At 40.7% G+C, this 13791-nt stretch overlaps 1 protein-coding gene across 1 annotated transcript in view; it reads right to left on the bottom strand.

Annotated features, from left to right (window-relative positions):
- The window catches only part of LOC112218563 (endothelin-converting enzyme 1), a 57712-nt gene extending 45475 nt beyond the window's left edge, over positions 1 to 12237 (bottom strand). The window contains exon 1 of the mRNA XM_024379481.2: positions 12049 to 12237. The gene's annotated coding sequence lies outside the window, so the exon portion shown is untranslated. The remainder of the gene's footprint in view (positions 1 to 12048) is intronic.
- Between the last annotated feature and the right edge of the window lie 1554 nt (positions 12238 to 13791).

A 13791-nucleotide genomic window follows, 5' to 3' on the forward strand; every position in this document is an offset into this window, starting at 1 on the left:
TTTGATTTGAACAGTGTGTAAGTCTGAGAAACATTATTGAGCTGGTTGGTTTATTGTTGTTGAAAGCTTGAAATGTACACACATTGAGAAGTGATATTGCAGCAACAGTTTTAAAGTGGGTAATCGTATCATATATATATATATCCTTGCATGTTTGAATTAGAGCTCCTTTAAAGTGTTTTAGATTATGATAATAATGTTATATTATTTTTATAATAATACATATCTGCAAACCAAATGTATTTCTGAAAACCCCTTTTTGCATCTTCAATAGTTGTAGATGTTCCAACGTTCGTAGATGATCCTCAGGGGCATATAACAACCTGGGTTGTTGTAGAGTGGGCATAAGTTCAACACTCCGGAGTCAATGTCCTAGCTTTTGTCTTTTTCATAGCCTGTGAGAGAGAATATATTCCACAGCCTTGGTTTCTAATCATACTTTCTAATCAATAAGCGGGTCAAGTAGACCCTAAGAGGGCAGAAGTTATTGTTTACAAACAGTGTGAATAAAAAAACATTGTTTCATTGTATAAATAGTCTTCATTTTTAAAAACATACATGTAAATGCCTAGAATTAATACCTCTGGTGATTCTGCGCAATGCACTTGGGCCACAGTTGTGCTTTTGTTGTTGGGGTCTGGAATATGTCGTGAGGGGGTGGAGGTTCCCGGGGGTGTTGTCGGGACGTTTAAATTCTCTGTTCTTGGGAGTGTTTGGAAAAACGTTCATACAAAAAGACAGAATACTGTCTGTTTCATCGGTTCCTCCGATGTCGTTCAGAGTCCCTAATGCATCCAAGTCACCCTATGTGTCCGATGTCCATCATACCTAAAAAATAAATAAATAAATACATCGTTGTCCCCCCTGTTTAAAACACAAATAACTCGTGTTTAATATTACAATAATGTCACGATAATATTCAAACAAAACTTAAAATATATTTTTCACTTACTCAGCTCCCGAAATATCCATTAGGAGGGCTTCACAGACTATGTTATCTGTCCTGGGACTGCTGCCTGTTGTCTTACGAAGTCGTTCAGAGTGCACACTTTTCTTTTTTTAATATATAAATATTCTTGGGTACGTGATTATTTGGACCTACGCCTAAAATTGTGTGATCGTGAAGGGCTACGTAAAGGACAGGGCGCAGTTTGCTTCTGAGAATCTACGTCTAACAGTCGCTTCCCAATCACTTATGTCCAGTAGCCTTCAGAAATATCCATTAGGAGGGATTCACTTATTCACATCTCTTTTTTAATCTGTCCGGGCAGCTAAATATTCGGGCATGTGGGTTTGCGCTAAAGCGGTGCTAACCGTGTTAAAAATAGATGCTCCCCGTTCTGGCCCTAACTTGCTAAAGTACGGAATGAGTTTCGGGAGATATCATGTATGCAACCCCCCTGTATGTTTGGTTTAGAGACCAAAAGGCGGTGAATTCAGAGAGACATTCTGTCTACAACCGGTTTGGTGGGGTACCGGGGCGCTGATTCGATATCAGTGTTTAACCCCTGGCGGTCGGCCGATATCTGGACATGCCGTATGCCTGATTAGTGCAAACCTTGGTTTCAAACGATTCTCTACAGATAGAGCGCTGGGACCCCTGTTGAACACACCCCTTTGGTTTCTGTAACGCACACACACACACACACACACACACACACACACACACACACACACACACACACACACACACACACACACACACACACACACACACACTCCTGCTGCTCCGTCACACGCACACTCATGCACGCACCCTGATTTTCCGTGTCTTTTTCTTCGTGACAGACCGGGTTGATGGCTGGAAAGGACATTTTCCCATCGTTAAAGGGTGAGATACTGTTTTAAAACCATTGATTTAATACCAAAATATATAGTACTAACTTTTTAAAGACATGTTAGAATTAATTACCAAATTGTACTACTATTTAAACATGCATCATTAGTGTTTTTATGTAAAAACATTGGAGGCCTACAGTTGTACATTATTACAAACTTTATAACATACCATTGTAGGAAAGACTATAAATTGCTTCTGAGAATCTACGTCTAACAGTCGCTTCCCAATCACCTATGTCCAGTAGCCTTCAGAAATATCTATTAGGAGGGATTCACTTATTCACATCTCTTTTTTAATCTGTCCTGGCAGCTAAATATTCGGGGCTGTGGGTTTGCGCTAAAGCTGTGGTAACATAGTGTTAAAGTATATGCTCCACGTTCTGTCCCTAACTAGGGGGGTGTTTCGAGACATTTTTTGTTTTATAATGGTTACATGTTCAGTACACACCCAATGCATTCTATATTATTAAGTAGGCTGTTGGTCTTTGAGGTCCGTTATGTCAATTTGCCTTTATACATCTCATTGACCTACTGTCAACTCCCTCAGTTGTAAACATCTACAATAATCATTAGACGTACGCGTCAGAGTTATCATACCCCGTGTCGGGGTTTGTACAGAGTTGGTTAAATCCGCTCTTTTGCTCCCCACTTACAGGGGTAATAATCTCCAAGCTGCTCTAAACGGTGATGTTTTTGGTGTCTCTAGGTTCATCTCTAGACTGTTGAATGAGGCCTGTTACAACTTTCTGACAAAACCTTTAAAGGTAGTTTGTGAAACCATTCAGTCGTGGATGTATGTAAAACATATTTAACACTTATTGCAGGTTACATAAGCCTCCTGTTGTACTATGAATCCCCACTCATCCCTGTTAGATCTTGATGTGTTGGTTCTCTATGTACGTACATGTTTATAATCCACATAGTGTGAATATTGTTTTCCATAAAGTTAATAACCCCCCTAAACCGAAATATGAAATGACCTCTTCCCCTATCGTTAAAGCTGAGATACATTTTTCAAACCAGTGATTTAATTCAAAATATTTAGTACCTACATTTTAACACATGTTATAATTCCAAAATGTTTACTATTACTTACAGATAGAGGGTCCGGTTAGCCCTGACCATTATCCGTTTCGAATTCATTAACTCAAAGACGCTTGCCCGCTCCATCAAAACTCCGTAAGTTTTCCCTCCATCTCCATGTGTAGATCAAACGTCCTGCCTGTAAATCCTGGGTATGCCCACATCATTAATTAATAAGATGTGTAGAAAACTGTTTAGCCATAGTTAAAGGCCTTTCATAAAGAGGCTGTCATGATTGCATGTGCCACATGTTTAACACATATTGCTTGTTACAGAATACTACTGTTGTACATTTAATATCCCCTAGCAGATTTCGTTGCATTTGCACAAATTCTGTCATGTTACTGTGGTCTTTTTAAAAGTCAATAAATATGTGTGTAAAGTGTACATGTTTGTTTCACTGTAGATTTGTTTAAGCCCTCCTAGAAACACCTAATTTCATCCCACAGCATTAATTAATAAACTGTGTAGAAGCTGTTTAGCCATAAGTAAAGGCCTTTCATAAAGTGGCTGTCATGATAAACCTGAAATTACCTTTAGGATCTTTTCTTTGGGGTTCTAATCTCCCCAGGTGTACATGCACTGAAAATCCTTAGGCTGGAGCCCTCTGGAAGCTCTGTGCCTGTACATATAAAGAGAACTAAATAGGAAACTAGGCTGAGAAACATTATTTAGATGGCTGTTTAATTGTTGTTTAAAGCCTGAAATGGACACAATGCCAAGGGACCTTGTTTCTAACACACACACACACACATTCCTGCTTCATAGATAGCAACCATAAGGGCAATAAAACTGGGGGTGGGGGACATACACGTTCCAAAAGTTCAAACACTCAACACCTCCAGTTCAACCAGGCCCCTAGACATCAATCACCATGACTACTTCAAAGGATGCCATATAGATATAAAATAACACACACCCTCTAACACCTGACCACAGGAACAGGGGGGACGGGCCGGAGGCCCATATTTGGACATGCACACGTCATCATGACGCAGGGTCATAAATCAATTACTTTGACGCGTGCCGTCTACTTTAATCTCTCTCTGTGGTCCCTCGCCGAGTCTCCATCATTTCAGTCCGCGTTGGCCCACTCCAGGGCTTTCCCTGAGAGGCAGGAGACGAGGGCGTTCACACTCTCATGTCCCGAAGGAGCCGGGTGAACGGTTCCCAGGGAGAGCGTGTCGAATACCACTGGAGCCAGGTGACAAATGAGAGGGTTGTGGGGGTGGTTGTAGTGTGGCTGGTGGAGGAAGGCCACCTCTCTCCCACCTGTCCATCGTCGCCATCACCTGATCCATCGCTGTTCCCAGACGCTGCAGTACTGTCTTAGGTTGTTGAATGCGCTCCTCCATTGATGTCGGGAGAGTGTCTGCTCCTGTTGACTCCATCATGCGGGTGCGGGATTCTGTTGCGTTTACGCACTGAAGGTAGGTAAGGAGTCAAACGCAGGCGAGCAGAGGTGTCAGTGTAGCGTATATTTTAATAAAGGCAAGTCCAAAAAAACAGGACAGTACAATACCCAAAAACAACGCCCAAGTCAATGGGAACTAACAGTACTCCCGTAAGGCGCAAAAACACAACGCACCTTACTATAATAAACACACCCGAAATACACTGAGGAAAGCCTCCACAAGCAACAAGAAAATAATCCCGCACAAACCTAAGCAGGGAAACAGGGGTAAATATACACACAGCAATTAAAGCAAATGAAAACCAGGTGTGAATGAACCAAAGACAAAACAAACGGAAAAGGAAACATGGATCGGTGATGGTTAGTAGGCTGGCGACGCCGACCGCCGAGCACCTCCTGAACCGGGAGAAGAACCACCTTCGGTGGAAGTCGTGACAAGAGGAATGGGCCAAAATTCATCAACTTATTGTGGGAAGCTTGTGGAAGGCTACCCGAAACGTTTGACCCAAGTTAAACAATTTAAAAGGCAATGCTACCAAATACTAATTGAGTGCATGTAAACTTCTGACCCACTGGGAATGTGTAAATAAAGCTTTAATAAATCATTCTCTCTACTATTATTCTGACATTTCACATTCTTAAAATAAAGTGGTGATCCTAACTGACCTAAATCAGGGAAGTTTTACTTGGATTAAATATCAGAAATTGTGAAAAACGGAGTTTAAATGTATTTGGCTAAGGTGTATGTAAACTTCCGACTTCAACTGTAAATATAATAAAAATGTGTTCCCCCCTTCTGTGAACCGTGACCCAAAAACCGAGGTACAGTATGTACCAAGCTGTGGATTTAGTTAACCGATACACCCCTAGAATGTAGGCTAATTAAACGGGGACTGGTGAACTTCACTGCATGTGCCCTACATTGCATGTAGACTGCATGGAGTCTAATGAATGTGTTCTTAATATTTTTCTAGAATTGTCTTAAACTGCTTTTGTTTTAAACTCACAGAGCCACTCCGAGGGATCATGGGCCATAGCCTGTCCCTGCCACCTGTAGGTTGTCCAGAGTCAGTGAGCCACACTACAGTACAGATACTGCCCCTCAGCAGTCAAACACATGTTAACCCTAGGGGGAACCACTGTAGCCAGGAACATATTTAAAATATTCCAACATTACACCCACAAACACAGCCATGTAAATTGCTCCATTGGAATTTGACACAGTTGTCACAGCCAACCCACAACACAAACCAGTCCAACAGATCACATAGGCCCAACATTAGACCTAAATGTTTTAGGTAAATAGGTGTAAATAGGTTAATTTTGGTCATAATGTCAGTTGCATCCAAAAACAGAGACTTGTGCTCGTGACTGCATCACAAAGTATACTGTATGAAGGTTGGGTTTGTATCAATCCTGCCCACATGTACCACAGCTGGCAGCACATAAGTAATCATCCATTCTGAGTGCAGCTGCACACGACCTAATCGTAATGCCTGTGGTAAATTTGGGTTACCTTTGGATATCCCTATGGGGCTAGTTAGGGACCATCGGTAAATTACACAATGTACATGGGACAATGTAAAAATTCCAATAGCTCCACATTTCAATGACTTAAAAAACCTCAAGCCAACTAGAAGCTAATTGGCGAAATAATTTGTCTAACTCTTCCCACCTGCGAAACACATACAAGAGACACCCACATCAAACCACACCCCGAAACCAACTCGTGTTTGAATTCAGCCATGGCTGTTAGCATTTCTTTATTAACCAAATCTAAAATGAGTCCAAATCAGGAAGTGCAGTTTGCCGACGTGTGATTAGTGAAGATGCTGTGATGGAGGGTATGGAGAGAAAGTTGGAGAAGTAACAGCTGCACTTGAATGCGATCATTATGGTTGATAGTTCTGATGATATGGGTCGGGAGAATGAGTGTCAAGGACAGTAACAGGAAAAAGAGAAACCATGCTACTGAAAGCAGTGATGCTTCTAGTGCAGAGAGTGTGAGGGTGAAGATGGGAAATAAGAGTAATGATGTGTCGGAGTGTAAAGTTGTGATGGTGTTTGATGTGACCACAGGGCCGCATCTACACCCAATCCTACTAACGTAAAGAAAGAAAGAAACTCAGCAAAAAAAAGAAAAGGCCCTTTTTCAGGACCCTGTCTTTCAAAGATAATTCGTAAAAATCCAAATAACTTCACAGATGTTCATTGTAAAGGGTTTAAACTCTGTATCCCATGCTTGTTCAATGAATCATAAACAATGAATGAACATGCACCTGTGGAACGGTCGTTAAGACACTAACCGCTTACAGACGGTAGGCAATTAAGGTCACAGTTATGAAAACTTCGGATACTAAAGAGGCCTTTCTACTGACTCTGAAAAACACAAAAAGAAAGATGCCCAGGGTCCCTGCTCATCTGCATGAACGTGCCTTTGGCATGCTGCAAGGAGGCATGAGGACTCCAGATGTGGCCAGTGCAATAAATTGCAATGTCTGTACTTTGAGACACCTAAGACAGTGCTACAGGGAGACAGGACGGACAGCTGATCGTCCTCGTAGTGGCAGACTGATCATTACCCCGAGGTCTGTACTCTGCAGCGGGATCGATTTGGAGGGTCATTCATGGTCTGGGGCGGTGTGTCACAGCATCATCAGACTGAGCTTGTTGTCATTGCAACGCTGTGCGTTACAGGGAAGACATCCTCCTCCCTCATGTGGTACCCTTCCTGCAGGCTCATCCTGACATGACCCTCCAGCATGACAATGCCACCGGCCATACTGTTAGTTCGGTGCATGCTTTCCTGCAAGACGGGAATGTCAGTGTTCTGCCATGGCCAGTGAAGAGCCCGGATCTCAAGCCCATTGAGCACATCTGGGACATGTTGGATTGGAGGGTGAGGGCTAGAAATGTCCGGGAACTTGCAGGTGCCTTGATTGAAGAGTGGGGTAACATCTCACAGCAAGAACTGGCAAATCTGGTACAGTCCATGAGGAGGAGATACACTGCAGTACTTAATGCAGCTGGTGGCCACACCAGATATTGACTGTTACTTTTGATTCTGACCTCCCTTTGTTCAGGAACACATTATCCCATCTCTGTTAGTCACATATCTGTGGAACTTGTTCAGTTTATGTCTCAGTTGTTGAATCTTGCTATGTATATTTACACATGTTAAATTTGCTGCAAATAAACACAGTTGACAGTGAGAAGACGTTTCTTTTTTTGCTGAGTTTAGGTGAAGTAAAACTAGTCTGGTTCATTGGAAATGGTAGACTGATAATACTCTGTGGTCAGCAGCAGAGGATTCTTCAAATGGAATATCTCAATCGGAAGAAGATCAAAGCCATGTCCATGGAGTGTATGCTATGTTGAGGAGAATCATTTCTGGGGTCCCACTATCTATGTCCAATAGACGATATTAAATACAATTTGAAGGGAGGCATAGTGTTTGAGAGCAAAAGTTTGATTTGTAGGAAAGAGCGTCAAAGTTTGAATATCCAAGAATTTGTTCCATCCCCATTGTGGTGTTTTAAATGCCAAAGAAAGAAGAATGGGACATGTAGCTGCTCACTGTAAAGAAAAGAAAAGTGTGGACTGGGGGAATAATCTGAGGGCTAAGTGTTGTAATTGTGGGGTGGAACACAATGCAACATTTGGTGGATGCCAGGTGCAGAGAGGGGCAGGAGAGGCCCAGAGATATAGAATCATGATTTCTCATATGCAGAGGCTGTAAAACAGATTGGTAGAACTATATGCGGACTGATGGAGCTACCATGGTTATGGTTTCTCCCGTAGTAAGTGGACCTAGTGTCAGAACTGGTGCTTCTACTAGTCCTGACATGGTTTTGAGACCTGTTCAGAAATCTTGTTTACACAAATGTGCTGTGTCAAAGCACACTTTTGCTAGTAAATAAAATTGACTTCATAGCTTTCATTGGAAAGGTTATCAACACGGCTCGGATTATGGAAAGCTGAAATTCCAGGTTGAAGATTATTGTGGATATGGCAACAGTTATTAGGAGTAACAGGTGTTAATGTTGACATGAAGTTAGTAGGGATTTATTTGTTTATTTATATTAAACGTTTGTTTGTGGACCGCCATTATACCATAGAAGTGCAGTCAAAGATTTTTACAACTAACCGAAGATAGACAAGAGCCTCGTTTCCAATGGGAGCAAATTATTCATAGTAGGTAGAACCAAGCACGAGATAGTGAGATCCTATTGGCACGTCTAGCATGTATTTGCATATTTATGTCTGGGAACGGCTACTCTGGGAAGTGCGCATGTGCAATAACTTATTTTGCCCTTGCACTTCTTCTAAACAACACAGCTTTTTGTCAAACTTTGTCAACGGGTAAAGTCTACAAAATGAAATCCACTCTGTTTGTTACAGATTCTACTTTTGAAAACAGAAAACTGTATGCAGATCAAGTGTTTAATCTAAGAGAAAATTTGCAGAATGTTGGCCAAAATCCATCTCGCTGGGCTTCTTATCACCATATCTGGTAGTGAGTGGAAACGCCAACCGGCTGCTTCACATTTATACATCCATCTGTGGTGCAGACGCTCTTTTAGGAGTGGCATATGGAAGCTTGTTTACACCTGGACATTACAGCTCAGGTAGATTACCTGTGTCTGCTGCTGCATGTAGGCCTATGTTTACTGCCAAGAAACTCTCATGCTTACCCCTGGGCCCTAGGTAATGAATAACCACTATACAAACAAGGATGATGACAAGTACAAACTAGCCGAATAAACTCAACTCCACGATTTACCATGGTGTGGGCGGCGACCAGTGTGGGTGGCGACCAGTGTGGGTGGACTGCACAGGAGGTTGGTGGCACCTTAATTGATGAGGACAACAACCACCCGAGCCACTGATTGTTCACCCCGCTATCATCCAGAAGGCGAGGTCAGTACAGGTGCATCAAAGCAGGGACCGAGAGACTGAAAAACAGCTTCTATCTCAAGGCCATCAGACTGTTAAACAGCCACCACTAACATTGAGTGGCTGCTGCCAACATACTGACTCAACTCCAGCTCACTTTAATAATGGAAATTGATGGAAAAAATGTATCACTAGCCACTTTAAACAATGCCACTTAATATAATGTTTACATACCCTACATTACTCATCTCATATGTATATGTATATACTGTACTCTATATCATATACTGCATCTTTATGTAATACATGTATCACTAGCCACTTTAAACTCTGCCACTTTGTTTACATACCCTACTGTCATGACGTTGGCCTGGGGGGTAGGTTTATGACAGTCATAAATACCTCTTTCCCCCCTTTTCCTCTCTCTACCCTACTGAGGTTACATTTGCAAAACCCTTGGTTAACTTAGAGATTCTGGGAACATCAGTAGGTGGGGGGAAATGAACTATATTCCTGTAATCCGAACAATTGAACATATGCGGTGGTACTTAATGAATATGATGGTTGTCATCTGAGACATTCTCATCAATGATAAGATGACATAAACTCTACAGTGGAAAGTCTACACATCAGAGTTATCGGATTCACATGGAATTGTTGTTCAACTTAAATGTTTGAATATTAAATTATTTGTGATGGGATGAAATGTGATTTTAGCTTCTAAAATGTGAGATTTGGGTTTTCATAAGATATTGCTCTGCTCAATCAGTGGCCCGCCCCTGTGAAGGGACATGGGCTATAAAACTTTTCAAACACGCCCTCCTCTTTCTTCCTATATAAGCCCTTGACGACAATATAACCTCCTGTTCCGAGGATGTAGGACAACGGTCCTATGTCAGAATAGTTCAGATAATAACTACAGAACGAAGCCAACATCAGCGTGAGCTTTGGTTGCGAATGGTATGAACTTTGAACTCTTATTCACTACAGAAGTGATACCTCCTAGCCGTTGAGTTAGCAACAGCAGACGCAACGAGGGTTAGGAAGGAACAGACAGAGTATCCCGTCTATCACCCAACGACTTTACTACAACGTATCCAATTGACAACCAGAGACATTCAAAGGACTCGGTTTGGCTACACGGCCTTCCATCTACCACCAACCTACCGAAGCGCAGCTCAGAGTAAATATTTATTGCATTTTCCTTTTCCAAATGGGCGGTAATTTAGAATGCATCAGATACTGTATTTATGATAGCACAGCTTCTCCCTGTGTCCCTCAGTCGTCCCGCTCTTTCACTCAAACCCAGCCCTTTTCCTTTGTGTAACAAGCTGTCATATCTGTTCTGCCAGCTAGGGACGTTTTCCTTTATGACGTAATTTGTAATCAAGTTATGATTTAATTATGTGTATGTGTAATTCTGTGTGATTAGTTAGGTATTTAGTAAATAAATAATTAAACCCAATTTTGTATTGCTGATTCAAATTGTTAGCCAGGGTTCGTGCAGATAACCAAGAATTTACAACTTTCAGATGAGACTGAATTAAGATGACAATTGATATTGACTGCTATTGATGTAAAATATTACTAGGTCTTTAAGAGTTTATTCGGAAGATAACAGCTCTATAAATATTATTTTGTGGTGCTCGACTCTCTAGTTAATTACATTTACATGATTAGCTCAATCAGGTGATATTATGGATAAATTATTTTATAGAATAGCATGTCATATCACTTAATCCAGCATAGCCAAAGACATGACACTACATTACTCATCTCATATGTATATACTGTACTCGATACCATCTACTGCATCTTGCCTATGCCGTTCTGTACCATCACTCATTCATATATCTTTATGTACATATTCTTTATCCCTTTGCACTTGTGTGTATAAGGTAGTAGTTGTGGAATTGTTAGGTTAGATTACTCGTTGGTTATTACTGCATTGTCGGAACTAGAAGCACAAGCATTTCGCTACACTTGCATTAACATCTGCTAACCATGTGTATGTGACAAATAAGATTTGATTTGATTTAATTGATGAGAATGGGCTTGTGGTAATGGCTTGAGTGGAATGGGTGGAATGGTATCAAATACAAACACATGGTTTGATGCCATTCCATTTGATCTGTTCCAGCCATTATTATGAGCAGTCCTCCCCTCAGCAGATTCCAATGGTGGATTGGAGCTCAGAATTCACATAAAGAAAAAAAATTGTAATCAAAACGATGGATTTCAGCAGCAAAAGAATAGCCCGCATTTACACATGACATTGTATTGTGTAAATGCGGCGTTTATTTGGATGCTGAAATCTGTCGTTTTTTATTTTTAAAACAACATTTTATGTGACTTCAGAACTCCAGTCCACCTACACTAGTCACTCCTCAACTCCATCATTAATGGTAGAGTTGAGTTCAGTCAGCTAGTAACAAACCAACTATGAATTTAACATTAGCCTATGTATTTTTTCTTACAATGAAAGAGTGTGTTCAATACATAAAAGGCGTATCTGCCCACATGATCATAATAAGGCAACAATTATTAAGTCAGGGAGTAGGCCTAAAATGCAGAGAATTACTAGTTTTGATCATGCAGGAACCAGTTGCCCCGGGAATTATGCTAAAGATATTACCTCATGTCATGGTCGCAAACGTTAATAAAAACCGTAATTGCACATCATAAATTTTTTGGCGCACCACGTCATCACACGTAGATGCTCCAAATGTAGATTTACAGCAACGACAGCCAATAAATTCAGTTCATAAACATAAGGTTTGTAATTAAGATACATTTGATATGGAACAGGTTCTTACCACTATTATTTCAGCTCACTCTGTCTACTCTATACGTTCCTCTCAAGTGCCTTCAGCGGACAGCTGTTGGTGTGCCAGACGCAACAAATGAGTGACGAACTGTATTTTCGGTCATATAGTGCGAGCATATAACGCGAAAGTACCACGTAAATATTGAGTTTCCATGCTGACCCTGAAATAACATGTCCAACCAACAGAAAAATGAGAAAGGATTCACTATTATTCTAACCAATAGGATTTGAGAAATGGGTGGGTCTTAATAAAACTTAATACCCTTTCTTAGAAAATTCCACACTGTGGTGCAATTAATTTACAAAAAGTTCTGAGGAAAAAATGGTTGCACTTTACTAAGTATCCACAACACTAGGCCTATGTATTTACAGTACATGCTTGCCTAGACTTTGTAGGTACAGCCAGGTACACATAGTTATATTTTTCCTACTTAGGTTCTAACTGCTACCTGTTTTGGTTTATGCAATTTTCATGGATTTGAAAATAAACTATTCATAAAGAAGATATATAATGGATTGGCAGGGTAGCCTAGTGGTTAGAGCATTGGACTAGTAACCTGGAAGGTTTCAAGTTCAAACCCCCGAGCTGACAAGGTACAAATCTGTCATTCTGCCCCTGAACAGGCAGTTAACCCACTGTTCCTAGGCCGTCATTGAAAATAAGATTTTGTTCTTAACTGACTTGCCTAGTTAAATAAAGCTAAAATAAAATAAAAATTCCTGGCTGAGGGGTGGTTTACCTGAAAATAATTGCAATGTTTTAATACATAAACAATTTTGTCAAGGGTTACAGCATTTAAGGATTAAGGAACATGTATTGTTGACTGGGCGTCTTAACATGCAGAGCAATCACTTAAAGTGTGGAGATTAAAGAAAAGAAAACTGCAAAAAGCTTCTAAAGTAATCGAGTGCCTAATAGGATCAGAGGGATTATAATGTCCTCATTTTCACAAATCCACGGGAAATTTGTGAAAATTGGCCTCGTGCCATGCTACCAGTCCTAATGGTAATGTAGAAAGTAACAAATTCTTGGCTCTGGCTGGTCCAGTCTTTTTAATTATCCATTGCTATAATAGTATTGTCTTTTTGCTTCAAAAAAAGTAATAAAACAATTCAGAGGGACTCCGATGGTGTTTTAACCTATACTAAATAGGCCTTCTATTAATCAGTTCAGTAAATTATTTTATCCAAGAAATTCATTGCTTCTTAGACAGAAGATATGTATATTTTTCACATGCGCAAGACCATGACAAATACTCTAAAATGTTGCAGCCTCCCTCCCTCGCAGCGAAAATTCAAGTCATGCTATGTCTTTTCCTCTCAATTGACACACTGATGGCAGCGGTGAGATAATCCCAGTAGTGTAATTGTTTGCCTGTTCACACTGTGCATTTGTGTGTGGGATGCTTGAAGAGAAAGGGTAGGTTGTGTAACTTTCCTGTATGAGAGATAGCCAATATAACATTTTCTGAATATTCACTGGTCTCTAGTGACATCTAAAGGATACAAAATTATGAACAAAAATCACTCAGGGTAAATTGGTGCATTATGCCGCGTTCGCGTGCTAGTCGGAACTAGGAAACTTCTGACTTGTTAACTGGTTGTAGGAGCCTATACATGTGCTGCATTCAATCAGTTAGCAAGTCGGAAGTTTCTGAGTTTCCTAGTTCCGACTAACACATGAACGCGGCATTATGCAATCGAGGTTAATAAATAGCAATATACTAATAGT

The sequence above is a fragment of the Oncorhynchus tshawytscha genome, linkage group LG02 (genome assembly GCF_018296145.1).
Source record: "Oncorhynchus tshawytscha isolate Ot180627B linkage group LG02, Otsh_v2.0, whole genome shotgun sequence".
Lineage (NCBI taxonomy): Eukaryota > Metazoa > Chordata > Actinopteri > Salmoniformes > Salmonidae > Oncorhynchus > Oncorhynchus tshawytscha.